The 12555-nt window shown below is 54.0% G+C and overlaps 1 long non-coding RNA gene across 1 annotated transcript; it reads right to left on the bottom strand.

The window, feature by feature from the left end:
- Positions 1-7181: 7181 nt before the first annotated feature.
- On the bottom strand, positions 7182-12267 carry LOC106994149 (uncharacterized). The gene is made up of 4 exons (XR_013407396.1): positions 11941-12267; positions 10881-10936; positions 9681-9759; positions 7182-7606 (listed from the first exon to the last, which is right to left on the bottom strand). It is a non-coding gene; the product is annotated as an uncharacterized LOC106994149 (long non-coding RNA).
- Between the last annotated feature and the right edge of the window lie 288 nt (positions 12268-12555).

Raw genomic sequence — 12555 nt, 5'->3', positions numbered from 1 at the left:
CTAGCCTGTGCGACAGAGCGGGAGTCCATCTCAAAAAAAAAAAAAAGAGATTCTCATGCCTCAGCCTCCAGAGTAGCTGGGATTTCAGGCATGCACCACCATACCCGGCTAATTTTTTTGTATGTTTGTAGAGACGGGGTTTCTCCATATTGGCCAGGTAGGTCTCGAACCCCTGACTTCAAACAGTCTGCCCACCTCGGCCTTCCAAAGTGCTGGGATTTCAGGCGTGAGCCACTACGCCTGGCCAGCATATGTTTTCTTAAAGGGCAAATAGTAAATATTTTAGGCCAGGAGCAGTGGCTCCCACCTGTAATCCCAACACTTTGGGAGGCCAAGGGGGAGAATGGCTTCAGACCAGGAGTTTGAAACCAGCCTGGACAACATAGTGAAAACCCATTTCTTTTTTTTTTTTTTTTTTTTTTTTTTTGAGACGGAGTCTCGCTCTGTCGCCCAGGCTGGAGTGCAGTGGCCGGATCTCAGCTCACTGCAAGCTCCGCCCCCCGGGTTTACGCCATTCTCCTGCCTCAGCCTCCCGAGTAGCTGGGACTACAGGTGCCCGCCACCTTGCCCAGCTAGTTTTTTGTATTTTTTAGTAGAGGCGGGGTTTCACCGTGTTATCCAGGATGGTCTCGATCTCCTGACCTCGTGATCCGCCCGTCTCGGCCTCCCAAAGTGCTGGGATTACAGGCTTGAGCCACCTCGCCCGGCCAAAAAATTTTTTTTTATTAACTAAGCCTGGTGGCTCATGCCTGTGGCCCCAGTTACTTGACAGGCTGAGGTGGGAGGATCACTTGGACCTGGGAGGTTGAGGCTGCAGTGAGCTGTGATCACACCACTACACTCCAGCCTGGGTAACAGAGTGACACCCTGTCTCAAAAAAGCCAAACAAACAAAAAAAAAACCCACACAAATAAATAAATAAATATGTTCTACTTTGAAGGCCAGATGGTCTCGGTGGCAACTACTCAACTCTGGTGTGAAAGCAGCCACAGACAATTTGAATGAGCCTGGCGATCCAATAAAACCTTATTTACAAAAATCGTCCTCCAGCCCATGCCCCATAGTTTGCCAACTCCTGGGTTAGAAAAGTTTTCTGCTGTGCACAATGGCACATGCTCATAGTCTCAGTTACTCGGGAGGCTGAGCAGGAGGATCACCTGAGCCCAGGAATTCCAGCTGTAGTGCACTATGCCAATCAGGTGTTCGCACTAAATTCAGCATCAATATGGTGGCCTCCACCATGTGGCCCAAGGACGGGTGGACCAGCCCAGGTGGGAAAAGGGACAGGTAAAAATTCCCATGCTGATCAGTAACGGATCGCGCCTGTCAATAGCCGCTTGCGCTCCAGCCTGAGTGATAGAGTGGGACCCCGTGTTTTTCTTTTTCCTTTTTTTTTTTGAGACGGAGTCTCTCTCTGTCGCCCAGGCTGGAGTGCAGTGGCGCAATCTCGGCTCACTGCAAGCTCTGCCTCCCGGGTTCACGCCATTCTCCTGCCTCAGCCTCCCGAGCAGCTGGAACGGAACTACAGGTGCCCGCCACCACGCCTGGCTAATTTTTTGTATTTTTAGTAGAGACGGGGTTTCACTGTGTTAGCCAGGATGGTCTCGATCTCCTGACCTCGTGATCCGCCCGCCCTGGCCTCCCAAAGTGCTGGGATTACAGGCGTGAGCCACCGCGCCTGGCGCTTTTTTTTTTTTTTTTTTTTTTTTTGAGAGAGGGTCTCTTTCAGTCACCCAGACTGGAGTGCAGTGGCATGATCTTGGCTCACTGCCCCCATCTCCTGGGCTCAAGCTATCCTCCCACCTCTGCCTTCCAAGTAGCTGGGACTACAGGTGTGCATCACCATGCCAGGCTAATTTTTGTGTTTTTTCTAGAGACAGAGTTTTGCCATGTTGCCCAGGCTGGTCTTGAACTCCTGAGCTCAAGCAATCCACCCATCTTGGCCTCCCAAAGTGCTGGGATTACAGGCATGAGCCACCGCACCCAGCCTGAGATCCTGTACTTAAAAAAAGAAACAACAACAACAAACAGCTTTCCCCACAGCTGTAGCCATGTACCCGGCATGGGCCCTGCTAGACCTGTATGGCCCTAAAACTGGAAGAGATGATGATTTCTGGGACTGGGGGCCTGAGCCTGTTGGAGCTGAGGGAAAGTGCAAAACAGCCGAAAGTTGTAAGGAACAAATTTGACAAACACAGAAGCTCGAATCAGCAACCTCCCCGTGCAGGGGTGGGAGCCGGTCAAAGCTCTTCCATTCATCATTTAAACTTTTCAGTGTCGAAAATCTTGTCATCTGCAAAACAAAACACCCATTGCTCAATGGCTCCCTTGCCACAAAGAAGCCCAGGACGTTCTGGCATTTGATCAACAAGAAGCCAGAGCCCAGATTTCTGGAAATGCCTTTTGGGCAGAGCATCCTGGTTTGTTTCTCTGTCACCGGTGAGAGATAAAAGCAGCTCTCGGTTTCAGGGGAATCTCAGTCTTTTGTGGCATGGCGGGTCGCCAGCGCCACCTGAGCGAGGAGCTGCAGGCCTCGAGATCCAGCAGCCCACAGCATGAGGAATCCAGTGATATCCCAGGGAATCCCAGGGTCCCCCATCCCGCAGCTTCTCCCTGCCCAGCCCCCACAGGGAAGTAGAGGAAGAGGCCAAGCATGCCTACTGAAGATGAGGTCCAAGGGGGAAGGGCCAGTGGGACAGGAAGATCTGGACTCCTCCTCCTGGCCAGGCTTGATTTATTTCCAGTATCCTGGAATTTAGGAAAGAGACTCAAAATAAATCCCCCAAAGTCCATAACCTTCCTTGCCCTTTAGCTTGGGAGAGGCAGAGGTCAGGCTGAGTTGCTGTCTCAACGCCTGCAGACCCTGGCAGGGAAGGGAGGGAGGGGATGGCGCTCACCCTGGAGGGTGGGCCTGTGCTGACCTGGGGAGTCCATGCCCCGCCTGAAGGGCCAATGGGAATGTGCTAGAACGTGGTCCACTGCTACCAGAGTGTCCTGTTTTTCCAAGGAATCTCCAGATTCAAATGTAGATGTGAACTTTCCAGATTTTTTTCATGTTGTCTCAAAAATTGTTTTAATTCTGTGTGGGCCACACAGCCACTGCGTCTACAGACTGCACTCAGCCGTGCACACGCCACCACTCTGCATCTTTTTTTTTTTTTTTTTTTTTTTTTGGCTGCTTCTTGTGGAGCAGGGCTAATTCGCAGGCATTGTGCCCAGAGTAGCCTGCATCTTCTGGTCCGTAGAAAAAAAAAAAAGAGAGAGAGAGAAGAAGAAGAAGAAGAAAAATACCCCAGGTGGCACAGGAAGCCAGGGAATAGGAGGGGAAGACTCTGGCTCGCCTGATTGCACCTTTTGAATGCTGACCTGTGGGGCTGTCTTACGTATTCACGAGCTATGTTTTCCATTTGTAAAGTTTCACAAATGCCTGAACCACCTCCCACAGGTAGAATGAAATGGGTTCTTTTCTCTCTCTCTTTTTTTTTTTTTGAGATGGAGTCTCACTCTGTCCCCCGGGCTGGAATGCAGTGGGGCAATCTCGGCTCACTGCAGCTTCTGCCTCCCCATTCAAGAGATTCTCCTACCTCAGCCTCCTGAGTAGCTGGGACTACAGGTGCGCGCCACCACTCCCGGCTAATTTTTGTATTTTTAGTAGGCCTGGCCATGTTGGCCAGGCTGGTCTTAAACTCCTAACCTCGGGTGATCCACCTGCCTCGGCCTTTCAAAGTGCTGAGATTACAGGCGTGAGGCACTCCTCCTGGCAAAATGGGGTCTTACTAGTTCAGCTCACAGACACTTCAGCTTGAGCTGGAAGCAGGGAGCTAAGGCCTTTGGGGGGTGAGAGGGAGAGTGAAGTAGAAGTGAATGGGAAAAGACAGTGGGCAGCAGAGGCCCGGGCACTTGGCACCAGGGGCATGCCTGTCCCCCCAGCAGGCCCTCCCTGTCTCTGCCAGCTGTCCACCCTCCCCTCCCCTGTGTATGACACCGAGTGGCCTGGAGGGAGGCCAGAGGAGCCTGTGTGTGGGGAAAGCCTGGCACCAGCCTGAGCTCTGCCACCATCTGGCTGGGAGACCTCGCACCAGACAGGGACCTTGCTAGACCTCAGCTTCCCATCAGCCTACAGAGAATTCCCCTTGGTTGTCCCCCCAATAGATTAGGTCTCCTCATAATAGGCTCACATAGCTCCTGGGACTTCTTCATAGTATGCGGCACAGTCAAAATTAATCAATCCCGATATAATTCTGGAAGAATCTTGTCCTTCTGGAAAAACATCTAAGCTCCATGAGATCCCAGACTGATAAATTTCTGGCACCTAACTCAATCCCTGACACACAGTAGGTGCTTAGTAAATATCTACTTGAGGCCAGGGGTGGTGGCTCATGCCTGTAATCCCAGCACTTTGGGAGGCTGAGGCTGGCGGATCATAAATACAAAAATTAGCCCGGCGTGGTGGCGGGCACCTGTAGTCCCAGCTACTCAGGAGGCTGAGGCAGGAGAATCGCTTGAACCCAGGAGGCGGAGGTTGCAGTGAGCCGAGATTGTCCCCCCTGCACTCCAGCCTGGGAGAAAGCGCGAGACTGTCTCAAACAAAAAACAAGTGTTGCAGGGACAAGAAGTGACTCCAGGCAGGTCCTGTGGCCCCCAGGGGCCTGACCCTCTGCCAGCATTTTGTTTGCAATTATCGGGGGAGTGGCTGTTGGGGGAGTATGAAACCTGGGAAGGAGCAGTTCATGTACTCCAGGTTAAGAAACTCTGAACAGCACCAACCTAAGGCCCAGTGAGTACAGTGCGGGCAAGGGGGAGGGAGGAAGGAACACGTGGGGATGGCTGCCCCATTTTCACCTTAGACGCCTTAAAGTCTCACCTCCTTGTGCTTGGTGGAGGCTCCAGCCCCACTCCTAGCCCACTTCTCTGCCTTCGAAGCTGGTTCAGGATCTTGGGAGCCAAAGAGAGGGTATTATTTTCTTTTTTCTTTTTCTTTTACTTTTTTCTTTTTTTTGAGACGGAGTTTCGCTCTTGTCGCCCAGGCTGGAGTGCAATGGCACAATCTCAGCTCACTGTAAATCTCCACCTCCCAGTTTTAAGTGATTCTCCCACCTCAGCCTCCTGAGGGGCTAGGATTACAGGCATGTGCCACTGTGCCCAGCTAATTTTGTATTTTTAGTAGAGACAGGGTTTCACCATGTTGGCCAGGCTGGTCTTGAATTCCTGACCTCAGGGGATCCACTAGCCTTGGCCTCCCAAAGTGCTGGGATTATAGGCGTGAGCCACTGGGCCCGGCCTATCATTTTCTATTTGAACTTGCCCAAGAATCAGTACATGGCAAAGTGCACACCAGGTGTGCTTCACACTGCAGAGGAGGCAGGGACTTCCCAGACGGTGAGGGGCTCAGAAGAAGCCTGCGTCCGGGATGCAGGAGGTTGACCAGAGGCTGCAGGCACACCATGGTCGTGAGGCAGAGCCCCATGAGAGTCAGGGCACCCGACTGTGCCCACCTGGCTCCAGCAGCCAGCCCAACCGGAGTATTGCAGGGCGAGCCGGACGGCTGCACTCACCTGCTCCTCCACCAGCTCCTGCCGCTCCAAGGGCGCCCGGGCCCAGGACATCCCAAGAGGCACGTCTCCCAGAGACAGCCTGGCCGCCTCACCCCTCCCGAGCTCTCCCCCTCCTGGGCACTGCCTCCTCTGCATTGCCGCCCAGATGGTTCACCACAGCTTCACTTCCCAGAACTGCCCTGCTGCCCTGATGTCTGTTCCCGCAGCTGCTTCAGGGCAAATAGAAACTCTTCCCACCCCAGCCTCGGACAGAGCAGCATTTGTCGGTTTGGGGTCAGAGGAGATATTGGCTAGGAGCTAACTCCTCACTCCCCACCCTCCAACTCCAAACTTGGAGCAGATGTGGATTCCTCTTGGACAAAGTGGGAAGGAACTTTCCTCCCCTTCTCACTGCGCCCCCGACATTTCATCCTCTCTGCAGCCTCCTAGATCGTCACCCCCCTTCCCCGCTTTCACCCTCTCAACACTCCCCAGGGCCCCTCTGTGGGTGGAGGAATGGGCCCCAGGGCAGGGGTCCTGGCACTCAGGCCCAGCCCAATCCCCAGAGGGAACGAGGAATCCGAGAAGGCGGCCGGTGGGTAGGTGGGTGGGCCCCTCAAGTGTTTTCTTTCCCCTCCCCTCCTCCAAGTTTTTCTGGGAAATGCCAGAGGCCGGCTGGGCTCGGAATGTCAGGCTTGAAAGAACTCCTCCACTGCCTCTTAGACATCGGAGCCACAAACCTTTTTATTAGCTCCGGGGCCCCTCCTGGCGGGAACAAAGGCCTGCAAACAGGAATGCCATTGTCCCTGCCTCCCTTGGCCTGCCCCTATCGGAAGCAGGAAAGAGAGGGCTCAGGGTCAACCTGGTCTGAGACCTGTGCACTCTTTCCCTGCTCCAGAAAGGTCATCTGGGCCACAGTCCTGCAGGCTGCAAGGTTAGTTCCCACGGGCCATCCCAGTGGGTAAGAAAAAAGCCAGGGCTGCAGCCCAGGAGGGCTGGGGTGTGGCAGAGCTGAGCACTCCAGGTAGCCCAGCCCTAGGTTCCAGGCCTCAGCCCTGGGAGAGCCACACTGGAGCAGCAGGCAGGGCTTCCAGGAGGTCAGATGAGAGACAGTTCCCCCACCATCTCCTCCAAATTGGCCAAGAGAAAGGGCGACAGAAAGGAAGAGGCCTCCGTCCCTCCTCCCCTTGCCTCTAGACACCAATGCCGGACCTGAAGCTCTAGAAGGGAGAGAAGCTGATTGATTTCCCCACCGTGTATCCCCAGGTGTGGCAGGCTAGCTCACAGACAGAAGACGCACAGCCAAAGGCAGGCCCTGGGCAGTACAGCCCCGGCTGCCTCCTCGTGCTGTAGAATGCCCAGCAGTGTTAAAGACAGGGAGACCTCGGGTTTGGCATTTAGCAATGCTGTGGTCTGAGGCCGGCATCCTGACCCATCCAGCTGCAGATGCAGCCACCAACAATGGCAACCTCAGCATCCGCCCCCGGGCTGGCAAGCCTGTGTTCACCAAGCCATGCCACGGCTTCCCGCGACCACCCCGTGGCGCCAGGTTTCCTTCCCATCCATGAGATTTGGGGAAGGGTTCAGCATCTGTCACACACCATGAGTAAGTGGAGCCCTACAGGCGGCTGAAACCACTGTGTACTTCCCCTCCATCATGAATGAATATCTTTATTATCTTTATGACCAAGCACCTTTGCCTGGAAATGGGATTGTGACTTCGCAGAAATTCTGCAAAGGGAGAGATTAGGAAAAGGCGAGAGTCTCCTAAATCCCTTAGACGGGAAATCAGGAGGGCAGAGCAGAGGGGCCCGATCTCCCCTCGACCCCCCCAGCGGAGGGAAGATAAGAGCAAGCAAGCCTGCGTCCCAGCTCTGGCTTCTCTCTGCTGGGGTCCCTGCCTGGAAACAGCTCTGGAGTGTGCCCTGTAAAGGCCCAGGTGTCTCTGCCCACATTTCCAGAAACTTTTTTGTCTTCATTCCCTTTGTCTTCAGATTAACAGGCCTCGTAATCTCATGGATGGCGCTTCCCAGCACTCACACCCTCTACCCCATCTGTATAGCTCCTGAGCCCTGCAGGGAAAACCAAAAACTACTCTAGAAGAAAGCAGGTTGTGGTCTCTGAAAACAAGGGAAAGAAGAAGTCAACATCATCCTTGACTTAAAGATTATTTCTACCTACCAGATTCCAGTCTTAAAAAGAAAAAAAAATCGGCCGGGCGCGTTGGCTCAAGCCTGTAATCCCAGCACTTTGGGAGGCCGAGACGGGCGGATCACGAGGTCAGGAGATCAAGACCATCCTGGCTAACACGGTGAAACCCCGTCTCTACTAAAAAATACAAAAAAAACTAGCCGGGCGAGGTGGCGGGCGCCTGTAGTCCCAGCTACTAGGGAGGCTGAGGCAGGAGAATGGCGTGAACCCAGGAGGCGGAGCTTGCAGTGAGCCGAGATCGGGCCACTGCACTCCAGTATGGGCAAGAGTGCCAGACTCCGCCTCAAAAAAAAAAAAAAAAAAAGAAAAAAAAATCAAATATAGTCTGTTTCCCCAAGATCCTCGCTGGAGATCTAGTCAGAACATTTTGGTTAATGCAAAAAGAGCTACCTGGAAGTTTAGAGTATCTGTCTTTTTTTTTTTTTTTTTTTGAGACAGGGTCTCTGTCTTCCAGGCTGGAATGCCACGGCACAATCATAGCTCACTGCAGGCTCTACCTGCTGGGTTCAAGGGATCCTCCCACCTCAGCCTCCCAAGTAGCTGGGACCACAGGCATGCACCACCACATCCAGCTAATTTTTAAATTTTTTTGTAGAGATGGAGTCTCCACTGTGTCGCCCAAGTTGGTCTCAAACTCCTGAGCTCAAGCAGTCCTCCCACCTCGGCCTCCCAAAGTGCTGGGATTATTGGCACATGCCACGGTGCCCAGCTTATCTGCCAACCTATCTGCCAAATTTTAAAGGAAAAATAGAAATCAGCCAAGGTATGGAAGGTAGTTCCCTCCCTGTCCCCAGACAGGGAAGCAAATGTACAGAAACCCAGGACTGAGGACGGTAGAACCTTCTGGACAGCTTGGAGCTCCATGGAGCTGGAGCATGAGGCCCCAGGCGCTGAGGCAGTGGCGGCCGATGAAACTGACACAGAGCAGCGTGGGACGCACACTGCACCAAGGAGTCTGGATTCATCCAGAAAGCGATGGGAAACCATGGGAGAGATTAGAATGCCAAAGGGAAGGCCAGGCACGGTGGCTCACGCCTGTAATCCCAGCACTTTGGGAGGCCAAGGCGGGCGGATCACCTGAGGTCAGGAGTTTGAGACCAGCCTGGCCAACATAGCGAAACCTTGTCTCTACTAAAAATACAAAAAAATTAGCCAGGTATGGTGGCACATGCCTGTAATTCCAGGTACTCCGGAGGCTGAGGCAAGAGAATCACTTGAACCTGGAAGGCAGAGGTTGCAGTGAGCCCAGATGGCACCACTGCACTCCAGCCTGGGTGACAGAGTGGGAATCTGTCTCAAAAAAAAAAAAATAAAAAAGAAGCTTGGTGTCCGGTAGACCTGTTTCAAGACAAGCAGCTTTTTGGAATGTGTCTTGCATAGGAGCTGTATGGTTCCCCAAAACGAGGCAGCTTACATCCATAGCCAACCATATGAACCCAAGCTGCAGCAGCTCAGCTCACTCCTCCCTTTCCTCGAAGCCTCCCCAGTGCTTTCAAAGTCATGACAGTTAACATGCATTGAGCACTTCCTATATGCAAGGCACCACTCTAAGCATTTTGCATGTGGGAGCTTCAGACAACTCAATGAGGTAGGTACTACTCTCCAATCATTATACAAATAAGGAAACCAAGGCACAGCTGGCAAGGCAGATTGCCTAGTCACACAGCTACTGGGTGATAGAGCCCGAACAACAGTTCGATCTCCTGAGTCAGTAGGCAGGGAGCCCCGTACCTCCTACTATACTCATCACCTGGGGGCCCCATGTCGATTGCCTCAGCCATCTCCCCCTGCAGGATTCACCCAGCACTTCTGTCTTCCAGCCCTTTGCCCTGTGCCTGGCAAAAGCAGGCTCTCAGCAAGGGTTTATGGAATGGATGAATGAACTTGACTTGTGTCAGAGCATTGTAATTTACAAAGCACTTTCTCATCCATTACCTCAAGGGCTATTCCTTGAGTCTTCCTTGTCTTCCACTGGGCTCTGCCCAGAAGTGTATGGTCATGCAGCCACGTAACACTGAATGGATGAGAAAAAGAATGAACTGATTACAGAGAGAAGGAGAATCCATTTCATTACCCTGCAAGCATTGTGAGGGCAAAGACCAGGTCCTACTTATCATTATAGATCAATGCCCAGCCCAGTGCCTGGTGCATGGAGCAATATTTGTGAAATGCGTTGAATAAACCAGTTTCCTCCTCTGCTCTCCTAATAGTCTGGAAGGAGAGTTGAACTGGGTTACTTCTATTTCTATCATGCTTTGATGTGTAGAATCTTTTTCATGTTTTTAAATTTCTTTTTTTTTTTTTTTTTTTTTTTTTTTTTGAGACGGAGTCTTGCTGTGTCACCCAGGCTGGAGTGCAGTGGTCGGATCTCAGCTCACTGCAAGCTCCGCCTCCCTGGTTTACGCCATCCTCCTGCCTCAGCCTCCGAGTAGCTGGGACTACAGGCGCCCGCCACCTCGCCTGGCTAGTTTTTTGTATTTTTAGTAGAGACGGGGTTTCACCATGTTAGCCAGGATGGTCTCGATCTCCTGACTTCGTGATCCACCCGCCTCGGCCTCCCAAAGTGCTGGGATTACAGGCTTGAGCCACCGCACCCGGCCTTAAATTTCAAATCTCTTATGGGAAAAGGTTCTTTTTCTTTCTTCCCTTTTTTTTGAGACAGAGCTCTGTCGCCAGGCTGGAGTGCAATGGTGCAATCTCGGCTCACAGCAACCTCTGACTCCCTTGTTCAAGCGATTCTCCTGCCTCAGTCTCTCAGATAGCTGGGATTACAAGCATGTGCCACCACACCCAGCTAATTTTTGTATTTTTAATAGAGACGAAGTTTCACTGTGTTGGCCACGATGGTCTTGATCTCCTGACCTCGTGATCCACCCGCCTCAGCCTCCCAAAGTGCTGGGATTACAGGCATGAGCCACGGCCCCTTGCCCTTTTTTTTTTTTTTTTTTAAATAGGGTCTCACTCTGTTGCCCAGACTAAAGTGCAGTGGCACGATCATGGCTCACTGCAGCCTCGACCTCCCTGACTAAAACAATCCTTCCATCTCAGCCTCCCAAGTAGCTGGGACTACAGGCACAGGCCACCACTCCTGGCTTATTTTTTTTTTCTATTTTTTACAGAGATGGGGGTGCTCACTTTGCTGCCCAGGCTGGTCTTGGATGCCTATGTTCAAGTGATCCTCTGGCCTCAGCCTGCCAAAGGGAAGGAAAAGGTTCTGGCTCCAATTTTACAGATGGCAAAACAGAATCCCAGATAAACTGTGTGTCTTGTCCAAATATCATTGAGTCCCCAGCACACGCTGGAGAGAGGTGATGGCACAGACTGAGGATACCGTGGCAAAGGCAGTGCGCACCTATCAATTCCAGGACCCGCGAAAGGACCAGCTCTAGGTTCTGGAATCCCAAGCTCCCAGTCCCTGGCGGCAGCCTCTTCCTTCCCTTTCAGTACCTCACTATCCTGGTATCTGGGAAGAGCACAGGGCCCCAGGCCCACAGCCTCTGCGTCCCGAGAGGTGAGGATCTAAATGCCACTGAGGCGGCTCTCGGATGTCTCCAGCACCACACAGCCCATTTGGGGACAAGATGACAAAACTTGCCATCCTTCATAAGGCTGGCCCCAGGTCTCCAAGCCCAAACTATCTACATCAGTGCCAACGTGACCAATAGCAAACCAATCTTTCACCTCAATCACCTCCTCTCCTCCCCTCTACCCCCTCCCCGCCAGTCCTCCCTCCACCCCAAGAGAGGCAGGGAGGCACATCCCAGGGGGTGGGGGCACATCCCGGGGGTGTGGGCCATCTGGCAGTAGGCTGAACCCCTGAAAACTGCTTTCCGGAAATTCTGTCCTGCTACAATTTTATTCCCAGGTCTGACCCCAGCCTGGGATGTGAATTCCCCCTTCTCGGCCACCTTTCCAGCTCCGGAGACAGCCATTCCCGCAGACCCCTGGCGCGCCTATTCCGGGGCCTGGGGCGCGCAGCACCAAACTGCACTCCCCTAGGAGACCCCAGGGCGCCCTCTGGCGGACGCGGGCCGTAGGTTGGGGCCATCGTTCCCCCTCGAGCTCTCCAGCCCCGCCGAGAGCACCTGGCCCAACCCACACCGGACCAAGTCGGTTTGCAGACCCCAGTGCATAAAAGCGTTTTTATATGGGAGGGGAGAGGGGCTCCACACTCGCGTCAGGGTTGGCAAAGAACCTGGCAGTGGGCCAAGGCTGGGTAGCTGCCACGCAGGGGCGTCCCCTGCAACCCTGGGTCTCCCCTCTGGGACCTGCTCGCAGGTGACTGTCGCACGTCTCCAACCTCCGGCTCCCGGGTCTGACCCCAGCCCCGTGGCCTGGCTGTGGGGTAACCCCACTTCCCTTTTGACTGGCCTGGGCCGCCTGGACCCGCAATCGGGCACTCGGGGAGGCCCGGGTGGCGGCGAGGGGGTGTCCCCGCGGGGTCCAAGAAAAGGGGAAGGGGAACCGGGAGGCTCTCCTGGTCGGCCTCCTAGAACTGCCCGCGCTCCCGAAGCGGCGCCCCCGCCTCTGCCAGAAATTGGCCTTCTTAGAAGGGAAGGGGGTGGGGGGAAAGTGTGAATGAGAAGTTGGGGGCGGAGCGCGGCGGGGAGGGGCCGCTGCCAGGAACGCGCCGCCGGGGCTGGCGCCGCGCCCACCGGCCGCCTCGGCCGCCTCTCGTCGCGCTTTGTCTCCGCGCGCGTCCCTCCCGGTCCCTGCCCCTGCTCGCGGCCCGCCCTCGGCGCCCGCGGCCCCTCCCTCACCCTTCGCGCTCAGCCTTTCTCTGCTGCGAGTAGTGACTAAACATTACAAG

The sequence above is a fragment of the Macaca mulatta genome, chromosome 16 (assembly GCF_049350105.2).
Source record: "Macaca mulatta isolate MMU2019108-1 chromosome 16, T2T-MMU8v2.0, whole genome shotgun sequence".
Classification (NCBI taxonomy): domain Eukaryota; kingdom Metazoa; phylum Chordata; class Mammalia; order Primates; family Cercopithecidae; genus Macaca; species Macaca mulatta.
The sequence above is the reverse complement of the archived record's forward strand: the minus strand, read 5'-3'. Positions and strand labels throughout refer to the sequence as shown.